This window comes from Cimex lectularius, unplaced genomic scaffold (assembly GCF_000648675.2).
Source record: "Cimex lectularius strain Harlan isolate CLEC.00 unplaced genomic scaffold, Clec_2.1 scaffold63, whole genome shotgun sequence".
Taxonomy (NCBI): Eukaryota; Metazoa; Arthropoda; class Insecta; order Hemiptera; family Cimicidae; genus Cimex; species Cimex lectularius.
The window spans coordinates 1894294-1921185 of NW_019392694.1; the positions used below are offsets into that span (position 1 = coordinate 1894294).

The 26892-nt window shown below is 34.7% G+C and overlaps 1 protein-coding gene across 1 annotated transcript in view; it reads left to right on the plus strand.

Annotated features, from left to right (window-relative positions):
* LOC106674281 overlaps positions 1–26892 on the plus strand; it is a 28864-nt gene that overhangs the window by 183 nt on the left and 1789 nt on the right. The gene's annotated exons all lie outside the window — the stretch shown is intronic.

The window sequence follows — 26892 nt, forward strand, 5'->3', positions numbered from 1 at the left end:
TAATGTCTTGCGAATGATCGATAATTAAGATTTATTGATTTTAAGATTATAACAGAGACGATCTTCGTCTTAAAGAATATTCGATCATAAACAAAAATCATTTTAAGATTATGAAAAACTCACAAGTGTCTTAAAACAAAAAAACGATTAGCTTTTACTGTTAACAAACAATAATTTTATGTTTTAAATCTTGGAATATTCATTTTAAATAATATATAAAACTTAAAATGAATACTTTTGGATATTTAATTAAAAAAGCAATAAATCGTTTTATGATGTCCTGATAGAACAGTGTATTTTAGTGTGAATGTGTCTAAATTTCTACTTAAATATTACACTGTAGGAGCGAAAGGGTGAAGATTTCTGTCTGGTTTAAACCAAAAGAAAAAAAACCCGGTAAATTAAACCGTATAAATCGTCGAGAGCTGAGCAACAATTTAACAAGATTAAACTCGGATTAGTTGGTGTTTTCTACTAGTGGTCCAGAGTTTCTACGTGAAAGAAGAATTATTAAACTGTACGACAAAGGCGGCAAAACTTGGGAATAACGCCAGGAAACCCCTTAAGGGATTAGGGAGCAATGATTCAGATTTTCAAGGCCCACTTCCAGTCGTAAAAGAAAAAAAATCTACTTGCAGAGCTCCTCGGCGAACTGGATAAAAATAAAAATCCGTCCCTTCTTCAATTATTAAAACAAATAATTTCTTAACTCGTTCAGAGAGTTGTCTGTTAGGGGGGTTAATTGGATTCTTTACGGCCAGTGTTTATAATTGACGAGCTTAAACTTTCAATTTATCTCTGTTGGTTACTCGATAAATGTTTAAGTCCAAGCAGATTGAAAATGTTCTTCGGAGGGACAAAGTAAATTGAATTTTGACTTTCTCTCCTCGTCACGAAATAATAATTTACATCGGGTGACCTTTCTAGATGGGCCGGGTGAATTTCTCTAGAACCAATGACGCTATAAAGAAAAACGTGTTTTATATTTTTTTAGTCTAGTTTCAAATTTTTACCTCTTTTGGAGAAAAATTATCCAGGGCATCTTTGGCACAGTTCAAATTGAAAATTTCAAATACGACCCTGTACATCTTGACAGATCATTTTAAAGAATTTTTTCCGGTGAAGACAATTGTGCAATCGGATTTTTAATTGCTCAAAAAATGACAAATTTATGGCAAAAAGGTCGAACAAACGAATTTTGTTTGTTTCGTTGTTAATTCCAATAATTTGCTCCTTCGCTAAAATAAACATTAATTGCCTTTATTGTTTTCATTCTGTCATTGTTTGTTAAACTCGCATTATGAGAGCAAATCTTAATTCCTGGAAGTAAATAAATTTTACAATAATACCTATTCGTTATAATTAGTATTCCATTCAAAATGAACCGAAGAGCACATTTTTCCGATCAACGACGAGTTACGACTGCTTTATTGATAGTGCCTTGCAATCGAGTTGTACTCCCTGAAATTGCCTGATCGCCCCAGAATAAACCACAAAACATTTATTAGTATTGCTCGCAATATGAGGAGATGTGGATCAGTTGCTGTTCCATCGCCAAGAAACCGACAGAGTAATTTCGACGAGGGGCTGAATATTTTGCTGTATTTCAGTTAATAAACTGAAACAGTCTTATTATGTAAGAATGTGTGGTGGTTAGTGACCGTTAATCGATAATTATTCAGAAATAAATCGTGGCACTCTCAACACGACACGCAAGAATGGCACAATTACACAGAAGACAAACGCTTTGAGCCCTGAAGATGATCTCAATAAAGATCGAAACGTTGGCACGATAAAGAAAATGTTTTTCCGAAACCTACATCACACCAGACCGCATCTCACGATTTCTGAATAATTATTATGTAAGGTTTTGGTTGAGATGAAAAAGTTAGTGACACGAGCGAGATTCGAACCCACGGCCTTCGGCTCAATACGCCGCTGTTCTGACAATTTGAGCTGCCGTGACGTATTGCTCGCAATATGAAAAGATAAGAATCAGTTGCCGTTCCATCACCAAGAAACAGGCAGCCGGTAATTTCGACGAGGAGCTGAATAGTTTACTGAATGCTCGCGAAAATCCGAATTCCTCTCTCCGAAAGGTTGGAAATGTTTTAGGTTTTTCCAAAAATAAAATTAGAGATATACTCCAGACATACAATTTTAAGCCGTATCGCTCTCATCTTATCAGGGACTTCGGAATTCTGATTATGACTAACATACCTTGCACAAATGTCGATTTAGGAGGCTAAAGAAAACGTTCTTCCATATAAATATAGACTGATGAATCCAAGTTCACCTCTAATGGCGTACTAAACCGTTGAAATTTTCGAACGAAGCAGACGAAAATCAGAGAATTTTGAACACTTGTCGTTATCAGGTCGTTCAAACTATCAACGTTTGGTGTGGCCTTCTCGGGAAAGATTAATTTAGTAATAAATAATTTAAATGGTGCCCAGTTCCTCAATTTTTTGAGGGAGGTTTTAAAAAACACTATTTTATGATGTTCCTCTGCAACAACGACAAAGAATGATTCTCCAGCTTGCAATTCTTCACAGTTGAGACATTTCAATCGTCCCTCCCGGGATAGGCGGATAGGACCTCATGGTCCGATCTGTTGGCCTCCCCGGTCATCCGATTTAATTCCACTTGATTATTTTCGTGGAGCAATTTAAAAAACATTGTCTGCGCCAAACATAACCCAGCAATCTCAGTTGAAGAACTGCAGCAAAGGATAAAACATGCTCGTCAATCTCGATCCTTCTACTCTGACTCTATCGCTCTGAGTACCGGTGAAGAGTGGTTGAAAAGAACAAATCTTTGCATTTTTTCGCAAGACAGGCAATTCGAACATGAAATGGGATTAATAAATAGCAAACCAAGTAACTGTTTAAAAAAAATCTTTTTGCCATAACCTTCTCATTTTCTGACCAATTTAAAATCAGGATGACCATATGTCAGGATGTATAGGGCCGTATTTGAAATAATTATTCCGAAATCCAGACCGCATCTCACGATTTCGGAATAATTATTTATTAACGGTCACTAATAATCACCACGTATTTGAAATTTTGAATTTGGACTGGGCCTGAGGTACCCTGAATAATTTTTCGACAAAAAAGGTAAAAATTTGAAATTAGACTAAAAAATATTAAACAATTTTTTTATAGCGTCATTAGTTCAAGAGAAATTAAGCCGGGCTATCTAAAAATTAGTAGTAGCTGAACAGAGTATCAGGAAAAAATGACGATTTTCGTCTTTTTCGATCATCATGGCTTGGAGATGGCGTTATCTACATACGGTATATTGAGTAACTTTAAACGTTTCAGCTCAAAGTGGCTAATTATTGAAGGTTAAGTTAAAAAAAATTAATTAGAAAAATACAGAATGAAATTAACTCATCAATAACTCTTCAAACATAAAAAACTATATCCTAATTTATTTACGGAGGCCAACTTATTGCAATTACGTAGTTTATAACTTTCTAAATCACTATTTTGAAGAAAAAATTTGGAAGGTGAAAAATTTGACAAAACAAAGGCTCTTTTAACCAATACGGCGCTTTACTATGTTAAACCTGCACGACCGATCGGTCATGCGGGTTTTAATGTACTCAAGCGCCTTGTTAAGAAGAAATTTGTGCAATGTAATCCTTCTAATCCAACTACCGTTTAATCCAAAAAAATTTCAGTCTACGCACAGGAAATTTTTTTTTCGTCCATTCCGCACCTACTGGACGATACTTCGTTGCACTTTCATCCATAAAATTGTGAGATCAGCGTGGTGTTGAATCTGCCGGTTGGTCCTTTCAGAATGTTTTGGTCTGTCAGACGCGTTTCGTCGCCATCTTCAGTGGTGGGGTTTAACTAAAATTACTATAAATTATAAACTTCAGAAGGCCCAAAACTGTGAGTATAGGCAGAGCAAATTGATCCGAAACGGCTTGACTGCAATATCACCCTGGTCCTGCTTTTTCAAAACTTTCACCATATTTTTCAAGAAAACTCGTTTGCATATTTATTCCTCAGACCTGTTTCAGTCCTTACTTCTGCATTATTCGGTTAATCCGAAAAGAGCTAAGGTCTAACTCAGAACTCAATTTTCTTTGGGATTTTCTTTCTTTGAGGAGAGTGAAACCAAACTCGCGCTTTGTTTTCTATGCTTCGGAGCATCTACGACATACCCTCATAATTTGAGTGAAAATGATGTTCGAATACGAGTTTACCGTTACTAAATTCGAATTTTGAAAATTTGCTAAAAATATTTCACTAAAGTTAAGAAAAGTCGTCAAAAATTAATGCTCCTTAATTCATAAGCGTGGTCTCACATTCAAACTAACTACAATTTTGATCGTCCGTATTCGTACAAATTGTTTATAAACAATGGAGTGTAATCAGCATCCTCACTATTGAAGCTGTTTAATCGTGCGACTGCGTTTGTTTAGTTCAGAGCTGCGACTCGCTCTCATCAATTTGGGATTTATTGCTATATACTAAAGCCTTCTATCCACTGAGCTGCGCAATTTTCTTACCTTTTTTGTCAAGTTTGTTATTTGAATGTTAAATCTCACCTACACATCAATAACAACGCCCAAATATTTGCAATGATCTACGAATTTTATTAAGTTATAGTTTTTATGATCTATTTGATCACCAGAAATAAACAGTGAGTAAATTTTTGTTTGTGTACAAGTTTTTTTATAATTATTTTTATCAATACTAATGGTACAATATCTAAGCATTTGCGATACAATCTGAAAGAAGGGAAAATCAGTTTGCAAACGAATTCAGTAACGTGTGGTACTTAGTGACCGTTAGTTAATGATTATTTGGAGATAGTGAGATGCCTGGTTTAGGAAAACTTTTTCTTTATCGTGCCAAAGTTTCTTTCTTTATTGAGATCATCTTCTGGGCCTGGGATTTATAAACATTGTTTAGATTAAATATATATTATACATTATACATATTTTTCACATTCTACATGTGTTTGTATAATTTAATGTTTATAAATCGCAGGCCCTGAAGATGATCCCAATAAAGATCGAAACGTTGGCACGACAAAGAAATGTTTTTCTAAATCTACATCACATCAGACCACATCTCACGATCTCCAAATAATGATTTTAATAATGTTAAATATTAATAAAAGGAATTGTTGTGAATTTTTAATTGAAACAACGGATGCAAGGAAGAAAAAATTGCCAGAAATTATAAATGATGGGGTGAGTGTGGAGTTCAATCCTTTTTAAAAAAGATGGTTCCTACTCACATTAAGTTGTTTCGCAACAATCCGGATTTCGAGCCCTTTAGCTCATCGTCAGGTTGAAGGGTTTCTACAAACACGTCTCTCGACATGAATTGCAAAAGTGAACCGCTGATACCTCCGCCAACGCGACGTTCCGATTATCAGCTGATTTTTTTAATGACGAATTAGAATAATTAGTTTAATTATTTGGACGTTTAATATTATTTATATACATCTTTAAAATGGGAGGTAGATCAAAATCAGTTATATTATTAATGCATTTATTACCATGTTCAATTTTTCATTTTTTAATTTCAAATTTCTCAAACCAATCTAGTTTTCTCCCTTTGTTGAAACTATGTAAAACTATTGTATTTAAATTTGAATTGAAATTATGTTTTGTTTCTTTTAGATGGCCCTTAAATTCCGAAAATTTGTTCGACTTCGGCAAGTGTTCTTTTACTCTCGATTTTATTTCTCTACCGCTTTGACCTATATATTTAATATTACAATCATTTCAATTGAGTTGGTAAACCCCGCTTTTTGTAGACAACTTGACAAAAAACAAACAGGTCTTTTTCATGACTTAATGCTCGCGCTCGCCAAATTTATCTTACCTATAATAACATTGGTGTTTTTTCGAATTTCGGTGTGCCACCGCGAGAGCTGATCGTTGTGGTTGTTTGTCTGAATTACAATGTTGTTATATGAAAGAAATGAAAAACTACTCATCATTTTTTATTACGGTCAATATTAAATTTGAAGAAAAAACGTCATTTCGTTCGCATAATTACTACCCTGTAATTTATTACCTGTTTCTTTTGAACGAGTGAATAAAACAAAACTAAAAAATATTAACAAATAAAAGTTCATATATAATTATGTAATTAGTTATCTGTTTATTATTAAGAAGAAAAAATGGCAAAAAGGAGGGAAAATTGGAAAGGTTGTAGGTTGAGATGGGAGTTGTTGTCCGAGTGGATCGAAGTCACGATAGCTCAAGCGGTTAGAGTAGCGGCGTATTTAGCCGAAGGTCTTGGGTTCGAATCCTGCTCGTGACACTGACTTTTTTATCTCAACTAAAAACCTTAATTAATTGAAACTTATTATTAAGGTTGAGAAGAAATTAGTGTCACGAATGGGACTTACATCAAAATTACTCTTTGCTAATCACACATCGTAATGCAACTAAATGATGCTACGTGGTTTGAATATTGGCGGTAAAGGGGAAATTTAAATAATAGCCTGTTGAGAGGTTGGTAATTGGTGTCTTGGGGGAATGCATAAAAAAGTGGATGTCTGTTTCCGGGGAGTTGGCATTATGACATGTGGCCTGGTGTTATCGTGAAGAAGAATCGGTTACGCTTTACCAATGCTGGGCACAATCGTTGAAGTTCTTGGCAATATTTCTTTGGTGTGGTTGTTTGTCTGAATTACAATGTTGTTATATGAAAGAAATGAAAAACTGTTCAACATTTTTTATTACAGTCAATATTAAATTTGAAGAAAAAACGTCATTTCGTTCGCATAACAATTTACTACCCTGTAATTTATTACCTGTTTCTTTTGAACGAGTGAATACAACAAAACTAAAAAATTCAGAAAATTATAGTGAACAACTCCAGCAGTTCACCGCCAGTCACTGTAATCGTTTTGGGTGCAGATTTGGTTTCGGTGAATGTTTTGGCGCTTCATCCTTATCCAACCACTGACTTGCACGCCATAAAGCGTGCTCAAAATGAATTCGAAATATATTTTGGCCTGATTTACTAGAAAAGTGTTTTCCTCGGTCTAACCCGTTATAATCTAATCTCATTTAGTACGATCCTATATGCTATTTTTATATCTTTAATAAACACAAAACTCAAATTAACTGATATAAATAATTTTGAAATACATGCACAACAAGGATAAAAAACAATATTTTAAAAATAATTATCTGTTCCTAAGGTTCATTTCCAAGAATACACATTTGTGTCTAATACTGTTTGATACTTAATACTTTTATCACAAAAAAGTTTCATTAAAACCAGTGATCTCACATTTGTTACCTTCTCTTGTTAATAAGAAAATAAACCTATAAAAATTCAATCAGCTTGACCACTATCGATCGCCGTTGTGTTGCTGTTGTTTACACGATAATGAACTGTTTTATATATATCTCATTTATCCTAATTAAAACATAGCAGTTAGTTTTATGTGTACTAAATGTAAATGTATATATATAAATAATGTAAGATGTATGATAAATGAAGAAATATTTAATGGGGAATTCAGTTTAACACTAATAAATAAACAAATGTTGGTGGTATCAAGCCAAATCTTTTAGCCTTTAGAAATATACATGACATTCCGTTTTATTATAGAATATATTTTTAACATAAGCATGTTGAAAAGGTACAAAAATGTAAAGTTGTTTATAGAAAAGGATATTTAAATTATTTATTGTTATTACATTTTGCGAATAAATTCAACTTCAAAATGCAATGTGTAGATTGTTTTTTGTTTAAAATGAAAACAAAACAGCTTGTTGCTATTCAAAGAAACGCGGAATTTTAATATTGATAATTAAAGGCAAATAAATTCAGTGGTGATTGTTATTGGCTTAACTGGTTGACTTCTCCAAAGGTTATTTTCGCATTTAGCAGTCATCGTACAATATGTATATAATAAATTAAACACAAATAAAAAAGACTTTTATGGTTTATTTAAAAGTTTGGAGATTTTTGCCGAATTGTACGTCTAATCAATAGGGGCTTAGTTGACGGAATTTTTATAGGCTTATTTTCTTACTTATAAGAGAGGCTTTGGAAATGAGATTAACGATTTTGACGAGAATTTTTGACAGTGCTGGATCAAAATACATAAGAAAATTAGTAATTCATTTTTATGTATTTAAGTAGTACTTACTTATTTAAGTGTCGATAGGTATCTATAATATTTCTGACATTTATAATTTTAAAACTATAAATGGGACCTACTTCTAAAAAAACCTTGTTTTGTTGTAGAATGTTAAGGGTATTTTTTAGAATCGAATCGGTTTTACAGGCCTTTAATATCGCTTTGTCAACGTTCATATGAAGACCATTTTTTCATTTCACCTTTTGAAAATTTTGACGATTTTTCGAAAAAAATTTCTATTATAGGAATAGTTTTTTCATCCAGTCGAAAATACATATCTCTTGATGGTAAATCTCTTCAATTCTAAAAAATGCTTTCGTTTGAAGGTATAATTGAGGACAGCAGGTCAAAGGAATTTCTTTGTTCATTTTTTTGACTCTCAATCGCGGTTTTTGTTTGGTATATTTTTTGCATTAATCGTAAATAATTAGTAAATATGTATTTTGTAAATAATTTAATAAATGATTGTTACTAATTAGTAAATATGCAAAATCATTTTTTTAAATTAATAAATTGGTAAATAAATAGCCCACAATGGTTTGCACAACCAGTGGCAATGCATGTCTTTACCTTTGTAAATAGTTTTTAAACGTTTAAAACAATATTATGTAAACAAATAAGTAAATAATTAATTCATTTATCTATTTTTCGTATTAATAAATAGGATAATATATCAAATAAGTCCATTACAGTTTGTAGTCCGATTGACCAATTAACATTTTTCAACCAATTAATAATTATGAAAGGTATTGGTCGAGATAAAAAAGTCAGCGTCAGGAGCGGGATTCGAACCCACGACCTTCGGCTAAATACGCCGCTGCTCTACCACTTGAGCTATCATGACTTCGATCCGCTCGGACACCAACTTCCCATATCAACCTCACCTGTCAAATTTTCCCTCCTTTTTGCCATTTTTCAATTACCATGTTATCAGGTTGATTCTCGGCTAAAAATGAAATGGCCACTGAGAGCTTTCGTGAAAAAATACTTCAGTTTAATTATTAAATCCATTACAGTTCGTGGTCCGATTGACCAATTAACATTTTTCAATTAATTAATTTTTATGAAAGGTATTGGTTGAAATGAAAAAGTTAGTGTTACGAGCGGGATTCGAACCCACGACCTTCGGCTATTTGTGGATTCGAATCCCGCTCGTGGCACTAACTTTTTCGGTTCAACCAATACCTTATATAAAGATTAATTAATTGAAAAAGATTAATAAATTTAGATGTCAACCTTCTGGCTGCCAAACTATTTAGAAGTTATGTCATTAACATGGGCCATGATTTTATTATTAATTAATAGCTAGCCAGTTTCGCAATTTATGACAGACTGAAGAATAATTTGATTTTCAATATGTTTGTAAATCATCCCTCGAAAAATCATCCGGAGGTTTTATGATTTAACAGTATGAAAGTATTGGGCATGAAGAGGATGAAAAGGGACGAAGCGTTTCCTACAAGTCACGTTCTGCGTTTTATTGGTTCTGTTTATTTGCCCGAGGTTTTATTGAAAGCGGGAGTCAAAGTGTTCCTTTGTCACGAACCGACCATTGTTTCCTTCAGACTCAAAACGCTAAATAGGCGCGATATGAGATAACGTTTTATCGTTATTTTTCACCATGTATAAAGCCATTTATGTCGCATGTCATCCATTGTCAATTCATACGATCTTTCTTCCTCACTGGAAGGTCTTTTGATATATTCAAAGTTTTGTATTTTAACCCTTAGTTAGTAATCTCCTCTCCAGATACATCAATTTTGTTTCTCCTATAAAATATAGTGCAATTAATTTATTAATAACAATTTTTTCTATAGATTTTAAATAAATAAAAATATGTAAAAACTTGAATTAGCTTTAAGCATTGAAAAACACTAATAATAAATTTTTTTCCACAAATGATTAACATTCCTTGTATCACGACACGAGATCATCAATAAAAGTTGTTCAACATTTAATCTTGATATAATCAATAAGAAGTGGTTCAGATTTTAACATTGGCGAAGAAATTCTACGCTTGATATTCCAAAATTCATTATATAAAAAAACCACTAAACGTTACTATTGAAAATATATGGTGAATAGTGACCGTTAATCGATAATTATTCAGAAATCGTGAGGTGCGGTCTGGTGTGATGTAGCTTTCAAAAAAACATTTTCTTTATCGTGCCAACGTTTCGATCTTTATTGAGATCATCTTCAGGGCTCAAAGTGTTTGTCTTCTGTGTAATTGTGCCATTCTTGCGTGTCGTGTTGAGAGTGCCTATTGAAAATATACTGGATTTAATTAAAACTGTTGCCTATGTTGTGCCCAACATGCCTACTGAATAAATTTCTCTTCAAAGGTAATTAAATTTACATTCAACGCGACAGCCCATTGGATTTTATATTTAAAGGCTTAATAATAATATTCATTATATACTAAGTCAATAAATAAAAATTAAAGGGTTTACAAACCTTGGTACTAATAAAAATAAAATATTCTCTGAAAAGTAAGAACAATATATGTATATTTCTAATTAAATAATTGATCCATTATAGTTCATGGTCCGATTGACCAAATAACTTCTTTGAATTAATTAATCTTTATGTAAGGTATTGGTTGAAATGAAAAAATTAGTGACACGAGCGAGATTCGAACCCACGACCTTCGGCTATTGATTAAATAATAAATTTAGATGTCAACCTTCTGGCTTCCAAACTATTTAGAAGTTATATCTCTGGTTTTAAGTTTAACTTTCGTCAAAATGAAATTTTTATTAATCGATTAAGTCGATAAAAAATGGTTTTACGTTTAATATTATCCTTGTCATTAAGAAACTCTCTAGATTTTACCATTGACCAAGGTAATAAAAAGTGGTTTAGGATATAACTTGGTAGTTGTTCAATTTTCTCAAGGACAAAAAATATTGTTTATAATCAAACCTTTGTCAGATCAACAAGAAATGGTTCGGATACAACCACTAACAAAATAAATAATAAGTGTGTTGTGTTTAGTGACCGTTAGTTGAGGATTATTTGGAGATCGTGAAATGCGGTCTGGTGTGTCGTAGGTTTAGAAAAACATTTCCTTTATCGTGCCAACGTTTCGATCTTTATTGAGATCATCTTCAAGGCTTGGGATTTATAAACATTGTTTAAATATATACAAATACGTGTAGGATGTGAAAAAAATGAATTTATACAATGCTAGAAATTTTTGACTCAATCAAAATATTTGTACTCACTCGAAGTGTCTGTTTTCTGTGTAGATGTGTCATTATTGTGTGTTTTGTGACACTCTCAACACGACACAAAAGAATGACACATCTACACAGAAAACAAACACTTTGAACCCTGAAGATGATCACAATAAAGGTCGAAACGTTGGGACTATAAAGAAAATGTTTTTTAAACCTACGTCACACCAGACCGTATCTCACGATCTCCAAATAATAATTAATAAATAATAAATGATTTTACATCTAAACATCGACCTGGCTGTTAAGAAATTATTCGGATGTTAGCTTTAGCTAGTCAATAAAGAGTGGTGTCTAACATCATCCTGATCACTAAGAAACTGATTGGATTTTACCATTAACCAAGGTTTTAAAAAGGGATTTAGAGAGGAGTTGGTTGGATGGTGGTATTTATGCTGTTTTATGTGCGCTTGTGGTCCGGCATGCAGTTCCCTTTTTAGCTTGTTCAACCTAACCAGCCTCCGAGTGCAGCAGACGGTAATGACGTTCAGATGTTGTTGGACTTCTGTGTCTAGGATATGATTGGAATGCAGTGCCTTCCACTGACTGACTTATGCAGTCTGCATAAGTTTTGAGATATGACTTGAGTGTGAAGTGACATAACTTAAATCTGTTGAAAGGCGGTCGGAAAGAAGCTGACACTTTTCTCCGTTTGGCCTGGCCCAGGCACCATTCGGACATCTAATTGTAGAAGCCACTTATTGTGATTTTTCCGTAGAAAAGTAAAAATGAATCTGCTTAAATTATCGAACTATTATAATTGATAGAACATTCTGCCTATTCAGCAACAAATATTGTGTTTCAAAAGTCACCACATAAATTGTTTTGCTATTTTTAAAAATAATTTCAACAAGTAGGAAATGTTAATGAATGTTTAAGCTATTTTTTTCACCAAATATACTATTAATGACGCTGTTACTTTTTTCTTTTATTGTTGAAGTTGTATTTTAGGAAAAAAACCACGGACGGGAAGTCGCCCGAGGGCGACATGGTGATAAAAGGGGCTTTTCCGACAAGACGAGTTTCCTCGTTGTTTATGACACACATGAGTAGGGTCCGTGATAGTGGACTATACCAATTACGTCCACAACGCTGGACCTTTTGTCAGGAACCGGAGTGTGAAGATAAACTCACCCTCCATTGTCAGGGGTTTCACTTGGTTTACTCAGATTTTATCCAATGGATTTCGGTCGTAAATTAAATAAATGTTGAAATCGTTGGTCAATTAGTGGAACTATCGAAGATAATTAATGACAACGGTGAAAACGAGGAAGGGATAAGGAAATTACGTCTCGGTATCCGTTAATAACAGGAGGTATCAACAGGTTGAAGTTATTCAATAAAGGATGTGAGGATAACAATCTTGTCTTTCGGTGACAATCCCACAGAGATCGGATTTTCTCGAGTTTTTATCCAATTTTCCACTAGATTGAAAAAAATGAAATAAAATTCTAATAAAAACAAATACCATAGTATAATTTTTAAAAATAATAATTACATATTTTCCTGTTCATTTTTTAATTTTATTAATTGTAGTTTGTTGAACATACCCTGCAGCAGAAATTTTATTTATTAAAAGAACAGTTTCGACCTCTTGACATGAGACCTCTTCAGTGTTAATGTATAAAATTTTCTCAGTTAATTTTGAATTAATTCAGCTCATATTTTTGGAGAAATTGTCAAAAAAAAGGTCATAATTAATAACCTAAGATCGCACAATATGCGAAGAAAGCTAACATGCCATAAGTTGCTTAGAACGAGTCAGAATTCAAGCAGAGGATTTAAAAAGCTAAGTAAGCACAAATTTCTTGATAGTCATTTAGATTGTGATTTAGTACTTCGAAAGCATGCAGATGCATTAAAGGTTGCTGTATATATGGTTTTTGCGAGGGTCCAAGTGTTGAAGCGTTACAATTATGCTGAAATATGTAGAAGTGTTTTAAAAAATTCTTTTCATAAATAGCCTAACAACTTCTATTGAGAAAAACCTAGTACGATGCAAGATTTCCTAAAAAGTGGAATATTTAGTAGAATATTGGAGCCACTCCTGTCAACATCAACTGAATAGAGTTGTAGACAAAATCTTACAAACCTTCGAGGAAAAATCGGTTTGCTTGCGAGTGTACCTCGACGTAGAAAAAGCCTTAATAAAGTGTGGCAACCTGGCTTACTCTCTAAATTAAAAGAAGCCTTAGATGATACATTATATCATATTATCCAGTCTTACTTATCAAATAGGATCTCAGTCAGATTATAAAACCACCTGTCACAACCCAAAGAGATAAATGCAGGGTTCCTAAAGGGAGTGTCCTTGGACCCTTTCTATACCTTATGTATGATTCTAACTTCTCAAGGTCACAAGTCGTGTCACTTACAATAGCCCAATTCGCCGATGACACCGCAGCTATCTCCAAAGGCGACCGTGAAACAGCCCATGCCTCTCCAATCTGGCTTCCACCAAGGTTATTCCACCCAATCAGCTCTAATAAAAATTACCAGTGACCTCCACTTAGCAATGGACCAACGGAAAGTTACTATACTCGTCCTTCTTGATTTTTCTAAAGCCTTCGATTCTGTCCCTCACTCTTCTCTCCACTCTAAACTCGAATATTTTTCCTTCTCCGCCAGGACCATCCGTTGTTTCCACTCCTACCTTACCAATCGCCACCAAGTTGTCTCCCTTCCTAATGGCCTTACCTCCTCCTTCCTCCCTCTAAAATCTGGGGTGTCCCAAGGCTCTCCTATCCTTTTTTTCCATTTATATCAATGATCTGCCCGACTCCATCCAGTCCTGTACTTTTCCCTTTTTTCCGATGACTCCCAAATATACATATCCTTCCACCCTTCCGATCTTCACTCGGCCATTCTCAAGATCGAAAAAGGCCTAAACTCCATCAACGAATGGGCCCATAAAAATTCCCTAGTGCTCAATCCGTGCAAATCTACCGCCATAATTATCGGGTCCAGGCAACTCCTCAATTCCCTCCCCAGCATCCCACCTCCCATGCTAAATAACCATCCCATCCCCTTCTGCTCTTCGGTTAAAAACCTAGGAGTAGTCTTTGACCAAAACCTTTCCTGGCATTCTCACATTTCCCAAATTTCCCGCCATTTCATTGCCTTCCTCAGCCTGATTCGTCGGTCCGGGCTTCTCTTACCTTTCTCCACCCGCAAACTCCTTGTATCTTTTCATATACTTCCCTTCTTCGATTATAGCTGTTTGGCATACGGTGGTCTCTCGGAGGGGAGAACGCGCGATTGACGCGTATTATGAATTGTTGCGTAAGATTTGTTTACGGCACCCCACGGGGATCCCGGGTGTGGGGTTGTATTCCCAACTTTCCTGGCTATTCCCCTCCTTCCGTGCACGTATTTCCTAGGTTGCTTTCTTTTCCAGTCCATCCACACTCGTCGTCCTCCTTATATCATCCAATCCCTCCAATTCAACTCCTCACATTTCACTCGTAAGACCCGCTCATCCCCAATCGACCTTATCCTTCCGCAACATACAACCCATACCTTCGAAAGATCCTTTCTGATCCGAGCCCCTAAACTCTGGAACTCCCTTCCCTTTTCTATTCGTCACGCTGCCTCTTGTTCCTCCTTTAAATCCCACCTGTATAATCACCTCCTCCTAGCAGAAACCTCACGTTAACATTTGTTATTTTTGTTTAATATTCTCGTAATTTTTTCTTCTGTCCTGCCTTATTGGTATACACTGTTCAAATATTTCTATCTTTTTTTACTTTTAACTTCATAGAAGGAACTTTCTTTATTTATTTCATGTAAATTATTCTTAGGGGACACCAGTCCCAGAATAAAGTTATTTTTCTTCTTCTTCTTAATGCCAAAGTGGGCTTACGCCAGCAGGGTATGGGCTACGGCATCCAAAACACAAACAGAATCCAGGTATTTCAAAGTTGTTTGACCAAGGTCACAAGTTGAGTCACTTAAAATAGCCCGATTCGCCGATGACACCGCAGCTCTCTCCAAAGGCGACTGTGAAACAGCCCAAACAAATCTCCAGCAGTACCTACACGAAGTTGAAACTTGGTGCAATAACTGAAGAACGAAAGTGAACCCATCAAAATCGAAACTTGTTAGATTCACCCTAAAAAGGAAACTGCAACCAGTTAATATAAGATTCACGGGAGAAACTATTCCTGGGGATATCACTTGTTCAATCTTCTGCTTTAATTTCTTCCTTACTTATTTATTTGTTTTATTTAATATATTTTTTTAAACAATTACTCTTCTAAATTTAAATTGTCATGTCCGCGTCGTGCATATATTTCTGGAGGAGTTTACAAATATTATTGTACCGCAGTCTAGATTTGTAACTGAATGAGTTCTCTACGTCTTGCATTCTGTACAGGACATTGAAAGTTATAGTTCTTTGAGAATAATATTTGTTGCAGTGCATTATCAAGTTTTCTAAGTCCTCGAGGACGTGACATGTCGACCATAACGAAGTTTACCTAACTCGAATACGATGTAGAAAAAACCCGCAAACTCCTTGAGTACATCTTAAACTGTTGATCTTAAAGACTGGACAAAAAATATAATATTTTAGATGAAAGTAGTCATTTGTTATATTTAACATATGTGTATTTCATAGTGAAATAATTAATAAAAAAACGAACCAAGTCGGACGTTGTTTTAGAAATTTAGAACAATTCCTAACTGATACATAAAGTAGACGAATTTAGGCTAGACGATGAAGGTGAAAAGGAAGTCATCGGATTGGTGCGTTTGCGAGTGTCGGTGCCAAGAGCCACCCAAGAAAAAAAGATCTCTTGGCAATGAAGTGACAAAGGCGAAATCGAGGAGATCGAAAACTTCAAAGGGGAAAAAAACAAGGAAATCAAACGCTTCCAAGAGCCCTAAAAAGACGCAGAGCCCCAAAAAGTCGCCAAGCCTTAAAAGAAGCAGAAGCCAGAGTTGTAACGGTAAAAGCGTTAACTTAAATAACGAGCCGAGCAAGAGCCGTCTTAGCTTGAAATCAACGAAATCGAGCAGCAGTAAAAAGACAGAAAATAACAATAGAAATGAATCTTCTGGAGTTTGAATCAATCGAGTAGGAAAGATGATGCGTTTGATTTAATAAACTCATTCTAAAAATAAATCATGTAATTGAAACATACGTTAAACTACTACTATACTACTATAAAATTGAGAAACTATAAAATTGAGAAAAATTGTTTTGTATCTAAACTCAGAAATTCATGAGATAGTTTCGGTTTTCACGAAAAATGTTATATATAAAAACTTATTTGTTCCAACAGGTATACGATTATCTTAAAAAGTCCATATTTATACTGTCATTTGAATGAGTGGTCATGAGATAGCTGGAAGTAAGACCCGACATACCCGAACCCACGAAACACCACTGGAGGTCACTCCTATTTGGCCTAATCTTATCAGAGGGACGTGCATGAGCTGCCTCCATTCAAATCATTCCGGACAGGGGTTCAATTCAACACAGATTTCCCGCTGATGCTGTAAAACTGGATCATTTGGAGTTAAAAATGTTTTTACACTAAAGGGCTGTTTGTATTATATAAGTTATTTACAAGCTGTTCCCCTTACTGTGCAAATACAATGCATTGATTCCGTTCTGTCCAATTTGATTTTTGTATTCCGAATTTTGTAAATAAAGTTAGGTATGACAATCTAATGAATGTGTGGTTATACCGTTAGTCGAAGATTATTCGGAAATCCTGAGATGCAATCTGGTGTGATATAGGTTTCAGAAAAACATTTTCTTTATCGTGCCAACGTTTCGATCTTTATTGAGATCATCTTCAGGGCTGGGATTTACAAACATGTTTAAAGTTTAGTTAGTTAAATTTAAACAATGTTTGTAAATACATCACATCAGACCGCATCTCAGGATTTCCGAATAATCTTCGACTAACGGTATAACCACACATTCATTAGATTGACATACCTAACTTTATTTACAAAATTCGGAATACAAAAATCAAATTGGACAGAACGGAATCAATGGGTAGGTAAAACTCGAGCCAAATTCAAAAATATTATATATTATATAAAATATTATATGAACTAAAGGGGAAGAGTGAAGTTGTTTTAGCCTGCACAATTTGGATATGTTGGTTTAATTTTTGTTAGCTGGAGACTGATGTTGAGTGCATCATCTAGACAGCTTCAGTATGTAATTTTGGTGAGTGTGTAGATAGAAATTAAAGTTGTGGCAAATAAAAGAAGAACACAATATGCAAAGTAGAAGTATTTTGTCGATTAGTCGTTATTAGTCGAATGAGGTAACTAACATTCATGCTCGTATTTCAATATTTTCGTGGAAGTTATGAGTAAATTTGAGGGTCTTGTAGTGCATATAATATTACATATTTGACGTTATATTAGAGCATATTATATGGCATATTTAAGGATTTTTATTGCATGCAATAAAACCCTATCTGGGCTCTATTTATGATCATCCTCAATCATTCTGGCACTTGAGGTCGTTCCGGGTCATTAAAATAGCTTAAAATTCTTAAATTATTATTTTTTAGCTTCAAGCCTAAAAAAATTTTGCTGCTTTATCTTTTTACATCATATCTAATTAGAATATTCTGCGGCGAAGATGTTTGGCTTTATGTTAACCAATTTAACCAACAATGAAATTAACACACCAAAAATAATATATATTTTTAAATCTCTAATTAAAGATGTATGCTTATTTAATTGCGACTAAAATTCGATATTTTGTCAATTGGATTAATTCCGTAAAATATATTATTATTTTGAAAAAAGCTTCATTATCCTGATTAAGTCCATTTATTAAGAATTTACTCAAATTTATTTATAATGAACACGTCGTTATTTGGAAAGTGGAGTTTTTATGGACAATTGAGAATAATTAATTTCATAAATACCCCATTTTTAAGTTGATAAAGCAACAAAATACTGCTATTTTGCTAATTGTAACAAACATTCTGTTTGCAAACTAGGTTAGAAAATGGCCAAAATTTGACCTCTTTGTCTGACTCGTGATTCTAGCTTTATGAAACCCTTAGGTACCGACTTTCGTGGAAATCGGAGTAAATTAATTTATTGATTGATAATTTTGACTTTCTGCCTGTCTGACCTTCCTAGTGCAAGCTCTAACATTTTTTTCTTCAAAAGTTAATGGACCGATTGTTATGGTTGATAATTCACTGTAAAAAAAATTGTCGAGTGCGTTTTATAAATGTGTCATTGAAATTGACTAATATTGCCTTTTAAAACACGAAGTTAATTTGTGACAAATAATTTTGTTATTTTGTATATTTTCTTCTAGAAATATTTTACATATTTTAATGGTCCACACGTTGTTAAAAAGATGTTTTTCGGTGTTTTGTTTGATTTCACAATCTTATTAGCCGTTTTTGAATTCTAGCCGTTTCGATCAGATATTCCAATAAAAAGACTTGAAATCAGAAAAATTTTAGGAGTCAAAAAATCAATAATTTTAAATTTAAACAAAAATTTAAATTGAGGCGTCTCTAGACGTACTAAAACGAAATTTTTTTACTTAGTTTACTTGAAAAATATTTGTTTTGTAGAAATATTTTGATTATTGATAAACTTTGATAGCTTTTAATATATTCTTTTGTAATCTTTGTAATCTGGTAATAATAAATGCAGTAAAATGATATATTCACATATTTAATTTGAGAAGGTAAAAAAGCAAAATAAAAACATGAAAAAACCCGGAAAATGTAAACTTACAAAATTTTTCTTGCTATACCAGGGCCTATTCAGAAGAAATGATTTATTTATATTAGCAAATATGTTGTACCGCGGGAATCAGGGTATAAATAAAATGTTTTCAGTGTTTTTTTGTTAATTTCAACTATATTTTTCTTACTTATAATTACCTAAAATTTAATCCTTGGCAATCAAACTGGAAGAAGGAAAATTCCCATTTTTAATGGTTGTAATAATATTGAATTTGGATACAATCCAGAGCAGTTATGAATTTTTAAGTTAAAACAGGATATCAGCGATAAAAAGAAAAATTGCCTCCGGTGAAACCAGACAAAAAATCTTTTTTTATTGCAAAGGTTGCTCAGAAATGAATGAATATAAATGTTGTTTGGTCTTCTTTACCAAACCTTCTAACAAGGCACAGAACAATACGATTAAGTTTCGCAAGAAATCACATCAATTAATCTCAGCAAGATTGGACTAAAATCTTGTGTTCGGATGAGTCAAGGTTTTGGTTGAAGTCTACTGAGAGAGGGTATGGAGCAGAACAGGAGAGCGATATGTCCCTACAACATTTCACTCCGGAGAAGTTTTGGAGATGGTTGTGTTATGGTTTGGGTAGGCATTTTTATGGAAGGTAGCACAAACTCGATCTTAGCTGGGTTTTGTTTTTAGGTAGCAATCGAACCCACCACCGCAAGGTCACGCTGACTACTGGGCTACCGCGATCCCCTAAAATGCCATTAATTGGTTTAATTTTTAGGCGTGATATTGCAAGGCCCCACACAGGAGGATTGTTGGTGAGTACTTGAAACGGGCTTCAATTCAATGTTTGGAGTGGGCAGCATGTAGTCGCGAGTTAAACCCCATCGAACACCTTTGGGACGAATTGTCAGAGCGGGTAAAAAGTTGCCCAGTGGGAAAATTTATAAGAATTAAGAATGGCCTGTTGGAGAAATATGAAAATACTCCACAGCACTAAATTCAAAACTTCATAAAATCGATGCCACGTCTACTGATGGTGATCAACTCAAGAGGAGTAAATACTTTGTACTAAATTGAATATTTTATTCATTGTTACATAGCAATATTTTTGGCAAAATTATTTTACTCACTTTATTTTTTTTAATTTAGCTATATCTTACATTTTTTCTTTAAAAATAACCAGAAAACAATAACAAAATTTATAACGATTGCAAGTATTTGCTAAAACAGTGAGGATGGCCACTCGGCAAGCGGAATGTAATCCATGCCTGTACTCTGCTTTCTAAATAATCATACACCTTATTCATGCAAATAAAAAGCGTTAAAAAAAGTGAGTACGGCCACTTTTTTTTAGCTCTCAGCGTATTTATTAGCGATAATATATACTGCGAAAGTGTGCATGTAAAAAGTATGGTGGTAGATATATTTTTGTGAGAATGCGTTTCTCAGCAGGATGTGTTAGTGGTACAGGCTCATTAACTGATTGTTTTTATACAAAGTTTGGTAATAAATATATTTCAAGTTAAGTGATTTGTGAGAACGTAAATGCAAGCGTGCATAAGTGTGTGTGCACGCGCGAGCGCGCCTGTGTGTCGGTCTGTCTGTCTGACCTCTGTCTCTGTCTCTCTGTCTCTCTCTCTCTATCTATCTATCTCTCTATCTATCTATCTCTCTCTCTCTCTCTCTCTCTCTCTCTCTCTCGCTCTCCCTCCCTCACTCTCTCACTCTCTGTAGCATAGGAGCATCGATGATGGAATATTTTATATCCCTTATTGGTATATTATTTTTATACTGGGTATATTGATTGTATAAAAACTTTATACTATATTAATTTTGGTTTTTGTTTAGCAAGTACCACTTTCTTGTTTCAGACGTATCGTATTTCTCTTACAGATAATCTCCTAGTTTTGCCTGATTATCACAGGCTGTGATAGGACGTTTAGAAAAGATCATCGGCGGCCATAGCAATTCATATTATCAACTCTTTTATTTTGATTTTAATTTATTACGATTATTCGTCAAAATCTTTCGTCCGAGAAACAGAAATTTTTACCATCCTATAGGTCGGAGGAGTCGGAATCGTCGGTGTCCTCGGTATCACCCCGATAATTCGATTTGTCCTGTTCACTGTTAGAATCGTCAGAAGCCATTGACCAAGTGGGGGTTCTCCTCTTGCGCAAGTAGTAGCTGCTGGTGGACGCGTTTTGGTTGACTTTACGTCCAGCGAACTTTGTGGCTTGCCGACTGTCCGAACGTGGCATTTTGGCAGGACGTTTCTTACTGGACGAATTTTTTCTCTTTCTGCCCTTTTTAGTTTCCGAATCGGTGGAAAGATCGTTGTCGGTAGGGACGACGTAATTCATCTCGAGTTCCGAGTCGCTGAGGCTCGAATTGGTACCGTTTTCGCTTTCGTAACCGAAATTGCCTTCGATTTCTTGAACCTTTTCTTCCTCTTGGCCCTGGGCCCTATTTGAAATCAGTTCCAGACTTGGATCTTTGACTATCCTCGAACTGGCGAGTTCTTTCAACTCTTGTTGGAAATCCGGTACTTTTTCTGGATCTGTGACGACTTCATCGTTCGACGCTTGATTTTCCTTTGATTCTTCTACGTTCTCCATTAAAACTACTTGAATGACAGAAAAATTATACTTTAGACTTTTTAAACATGTATATAATTTTGATTTGAACAAAGCATGTGTTTACTTATTCATGTGTTAGTAAAATTTTACTGGCAAAATAAATATAAAAGGTACGTCAATTATATAATTATATTATATATATATTACTTATAGCTATCTGTACATAATATACATTGAGCAAATAGTTTAGTTATAAACAAATCTGACAGAGCTGTCAGACCAGGAGGCAGTGTGGAGAGAAACCAACTTTTATTTATTTGGGGGGGGGAGGGTTTAACGTTAATTCGGTGGGTTAGAAAGAAGGTCAAGAGGCCGTCGTAGTTTTAAAAAGCGCGGAGGATTGTAAGGGTGAGACGTTGAGGAAAGAGTTAGGGCTAGCGAGTTAGGGTGAAGGGAGAGTTTAGAGTGGAAAGTGAAGAAGCGTGTTCGGATAAGATTTTTCACGAAAGGAATTTTAAAATCTTAATGGAATGTTTGATTGGTGACATATGAGTCCTGGTGACAGAAGGGAGCATTGAGGATACGGCGGAGAACTTTAGATTGAAAAGACTGAATTCGTTGGATATTGGATGATTTGGCCAAGCCCCTCAGCTCGACTCCGTAGGTCAAAATAGGTCTGATGAGGGTTTTGTAAGCGGTTAGTTTGTTATATACGCTTAGATTTGATTTTGTCCAACTAGGTGTCTGAGTAGTCCATATCTTTTGTTAAGTTCTTGCCGTTTTAATCGTTTATGTGGGTTCCTAGTAAGTCTATTATCTAAGTAAAGCCCAAGGCAGCGCACTTCGATGGTTCGATGGTGGTTGTTGTAAATGTGCACTGGTGGACAGGTTTGATGTTTGAGCGTAAACGTAACTCGTTGGCTTGTTTGTTCGTTTAACTTGTTCCACCACAGAATGCACAAGTTGGCAGTAAGGTTCAGGTGTTGTTGGAGGGCTTCTGTTGCTAGGATAGGATTGGAGTGTTTCGATAAGATTGCGGTGTCATCCGCGTAGGTTGTGGTTTGTGTGTTTGGACGAGCGGTTATGTCAGCAGAGTAGATGGTGTAGAGGATTGGGCCTAGGATAATTCCTTGTGGAACGCCAGCTTTGATTGGTGTGATAGGTGAAAAATTGGTGCCGATTCTTATTTTAAACCATCGATTTGAGAGGAAGGATTTCACGATAAGATAGAAGAAATGAGGGAGGATACATTTTAACTTATAAAGGAGGCCGCGGTGCCAGTCTCGATCAAATGATTCCGTAACGTCCAGAAATACGGCTGGGCAGTATTGTTTGTTTTCTAGAGCCGAGGATATCGTGTCGACTACTCTGATATTCTTAAAAAGAAAATGTGTGGGATGCAGAAATATGATAATAATAACATAATAACAACAAACAGTTTTTAGTTAATATGCCGAATAAAACAGAAAACTTTCGATTAATAAATACGCTATAATTAGACTAAAACGCTAAAAGAAAGAAATGTTTATAAATAGATAAATAAAAACAGAGCGAGGTAGATATGATCGAGGTGAACGAGAACTATGATTAAAAAACTGACAGACAAAAATAAAGTAAAGAAAGTAGAGGAAGAAAGAAAAATAAAAACAGAGAGAGAGAGAGAGAGAGGGAGGGAGAGAGAGTGAGCGAGAGAGAGAGAGAGAGAGTGGGACAGACAGAAATAGATTGGGTGGTAGAAAGATGGTGATAAAAAAAGAGAAAGGAGTATAAAGAACGAAAGAAAGAGAGGGAGAGAGAGAAGAGATAGAGATAGAAAGAGAGAAATGGGTAAAAAGAACGAAATTTAAAGAGAAAGAGAGTGAGTGGGGAAGACAGAAATAGAGTGGTTGGTAGAAAGATGGAGATCAGAAAAGAGAAAAGAGAAAGGAGTGTAAAGAACGAAAGAGAAAGAGAGAGAGAGAGAGAGAGAGAGAGTGATTGGGAGAGACAGAAATAGAGTGGTTGGTAGAAAGATGGAGATCAAAAAAGAGATAGGAGTATAAAGAACGAGAGATAGAGAGTGAGAGAGAGTCAGAGGGTTTACTTTTTTACGAATGAAGCGAGAACTGCTGATTTTGCTCTTCTTGATGGAACTGTCGTAAACTGACTTATGGTTGTTAATTATAATTACAATAGTCCGCCTGCTAATTAATTCCAAACCAAATTCAATCGACTATTGTTAATTTGAAACTCGATAACTCGAATTTCTCGATAATACAAATTCCTCAACAGGTCACTTTTGTAAATCGAGAAAATTCTGTGTATTTCGATACACTGGGTAATATTAAATATTTTTCATAACACATGGGGAGCATTGTGGAAACCGAAATAGAGCCTTTTCCTCTCTTTATAATTTGAAATTTTTTGTTGTAATATTCCACTATATAATCACGTATTCTTTGCTTCCTCACAGCCTAAAATTTCTTCGAATATTCTCCAGTTTATTACCTTCAGCGGACAGTGTTTTTTCAATGTGTCCTGAACACTGTTCCCATTATTTAATCTGTTGGATTCGTGAGGAACAAAGAAGAATCCTCACGAATCCAACTAATTAAACAACCGGTCTCTTAAAAAACACACTGGTTACATTGAAACAAAAACCTCTTTATGAATTTTTTTAATAATGCATAACTTGGTTCAATTTTACAGTTGATTTATTTCCATTTTTTTATATTATTTTTTTATTATTATGTTTTTATATATGTAAAATGCAAGTAAGAACTATTAAAAAAGTACATCTACTCTTAATAATTTTTTTCTTTCCTCTTGATAATTGGAATTATTTTATAGCTCCTTGGGTTTCGAATTATCAAAAAGTCGACTGTATATTCTGTTTAAATTGTATAACGACCCCAAATCCACCGTTTTAAAATTTATCGAGTGTAAAGTTAACAATTTTCAAAACGGGACCAAATAGGTAAAAGAATTTTGCCATTGCGTTACAAATTAGGAGATAAATTAGGCGGCCGTTGTCAGATCTTATCAGTGCGGTTATTCGGTCGCGAGGGCTCGGATGAAGAAGGGCAAAAGTGATTTACAACCCTTGCACCGTTTCTGGCAACCCGCCCTAGGCCCGTTCAACCAGCTTGGCCGGATCCCTCATAACGCCATCAAGTTAGCCAAAATGGTCTCAACCCTAAAAGGAGATCCCCGGGCCGGATATCGGCGTTATTTGTCTCTTTCACGAATCGGGTAGAAGGAGAATATTTCCTTTGTCCCTTTACTTTTTTTTTCGACGGTCGGAAAAATGTTTTAGCGAGTTTCTAGTTAATTAATATTATGCCCAAGTAATTCGGTAGAATATTTAAAATATGGTATATACTATATAAAATATATACGGTTGATATGTAAAATCTTTTACTCGATCGATCAATTTTTACTGACCTAAATTCACCTTGACTTTTATGTCGCTTTTATATTTGTATTTTTATTCGTATTTTATGATTAATTTTTATAATACATTACTGTAATTAATGGAAAATATTAAATAAGTAAAATTAAGTTAAAATTAAAATGTTTATCGATTTAATTTAAATTTGCTAAAAGATTTCAGCTAGCCCAATTCGATTTCCACTTCCACCTATGGATTACTTTTGCGGTGCACAACCTGTTAAAATATTTCCAACCTTTATCTTGATATTTCTGTAAACGTTTTAGAAACTTGCGTCCACTCAGTTCTAAATAAAAATAACTTTTTCGGTTCAAATATGCACTTTTAAGAACGAATTTCGCATTTCCTTCGGTAACATATTTGGGTTCCGATTCGCTGACGCTTTTACGCGGTACGGAGGCGTTTATAATTAATTTATTGGCGATTACTGAAGGGTTCGACGGTTTGCTGGGATCGATACGGCGGGAGAAACTCCGGGGATTGACAACCTTGACGTCTTGGAGCCTTCACTACTTTAACAAGCTACAAGTTTTTTGATTAAATTTTACTTCAAATTTAAAACAAATGATTCACGGGAAAAGCATTAAAAATGTAAAAATAACCTCTTTAATAAAACAAACAATGTTGGTTTTTCAAAATTGAACTTGTCAAAAAATGTAGAAAATCATCCATTCCTTACTATAAAAACGCCCATAAAATATTTATTTTTTAATTTACAAATTTTAAATACCAATAATGAATAAAAAAGCAGCAAGACTCAGTAGACCAGGGTGACAAGGGCCGAACATTGCAAAAATTGCCTAAATAATATTATTTCGCGAAAAACAAATTTAATGAAAAGCTAATAAAGATAAACAATAAAAAAATAATATGTATATATACACACAAACAGAGGCGTCGGTGGCCGCAACGGTTTAGGCGTTGACTCGGCGCTCATTACTGTAAGGTAAAGGTCCCCGGTTCGAATCCAGCGGCCCTGCATTCGAACCCGACATACTTACAAATGGGGATTTTGTTCCAAAACACCGGCACCCTGAGGATTTGCATGACCTCTGCTGTTGCGAACTCTCGTAAAATAACATAAAAATTAAAAAAAATAAATTCACAAATTTCGTGGTCCGCTTGACCAATTAATTTATTACAATTAATTAAGGTTTTTAGTTGAGATAAAAAAGTCAATGGCACGAGCGGGATTCGAACCAACGACGTTCGGCTAAATCCGCCGCTGCTCTACCACTTGAGCTATCGTGACCTCGATCCACTCGGACACCAACCTCCCATCTCAACCGCACCTTTTGAATTTTCCCTCTTTTTGCCATTTTTCAAATGTCGTGTAATCGGATTGGATTCTCGACGACAAATGATATGGCCACGGAGAGCTTTAGTGAAGTATACTTCATTTTAATACATTAAATTCACTAATTTCGTGGTGACCAATTAATTTATTACAATTCCGAGGGATCGAGGTCACGATAGCTCAAGTGGTAGAGCAGCGGCGTATCAAGCCGAAGATCGTGGGTTCGAATACCGCTCGTGCCATTGACTTTTTTATCTCAACTAAAAACCTTAATTAATTGTAATTAAAAAAAAATAGTTGGATTATTTCCGCCACCTCCAAAGTACTCAAAATTTATGTTCGATAATTCAGTTGCATCGCACAAAACATTAAATACCAAAGTTATGGTTTTACGTATGCATAAACATAGATAGATAGATAGATAGATAGATAGAGATAGAGAGAGAGAGAGAGAGAGAGAGAGAGAGAGAGAGAGAGAGAGAGAGAGAGAGAGATAGGTGTGTG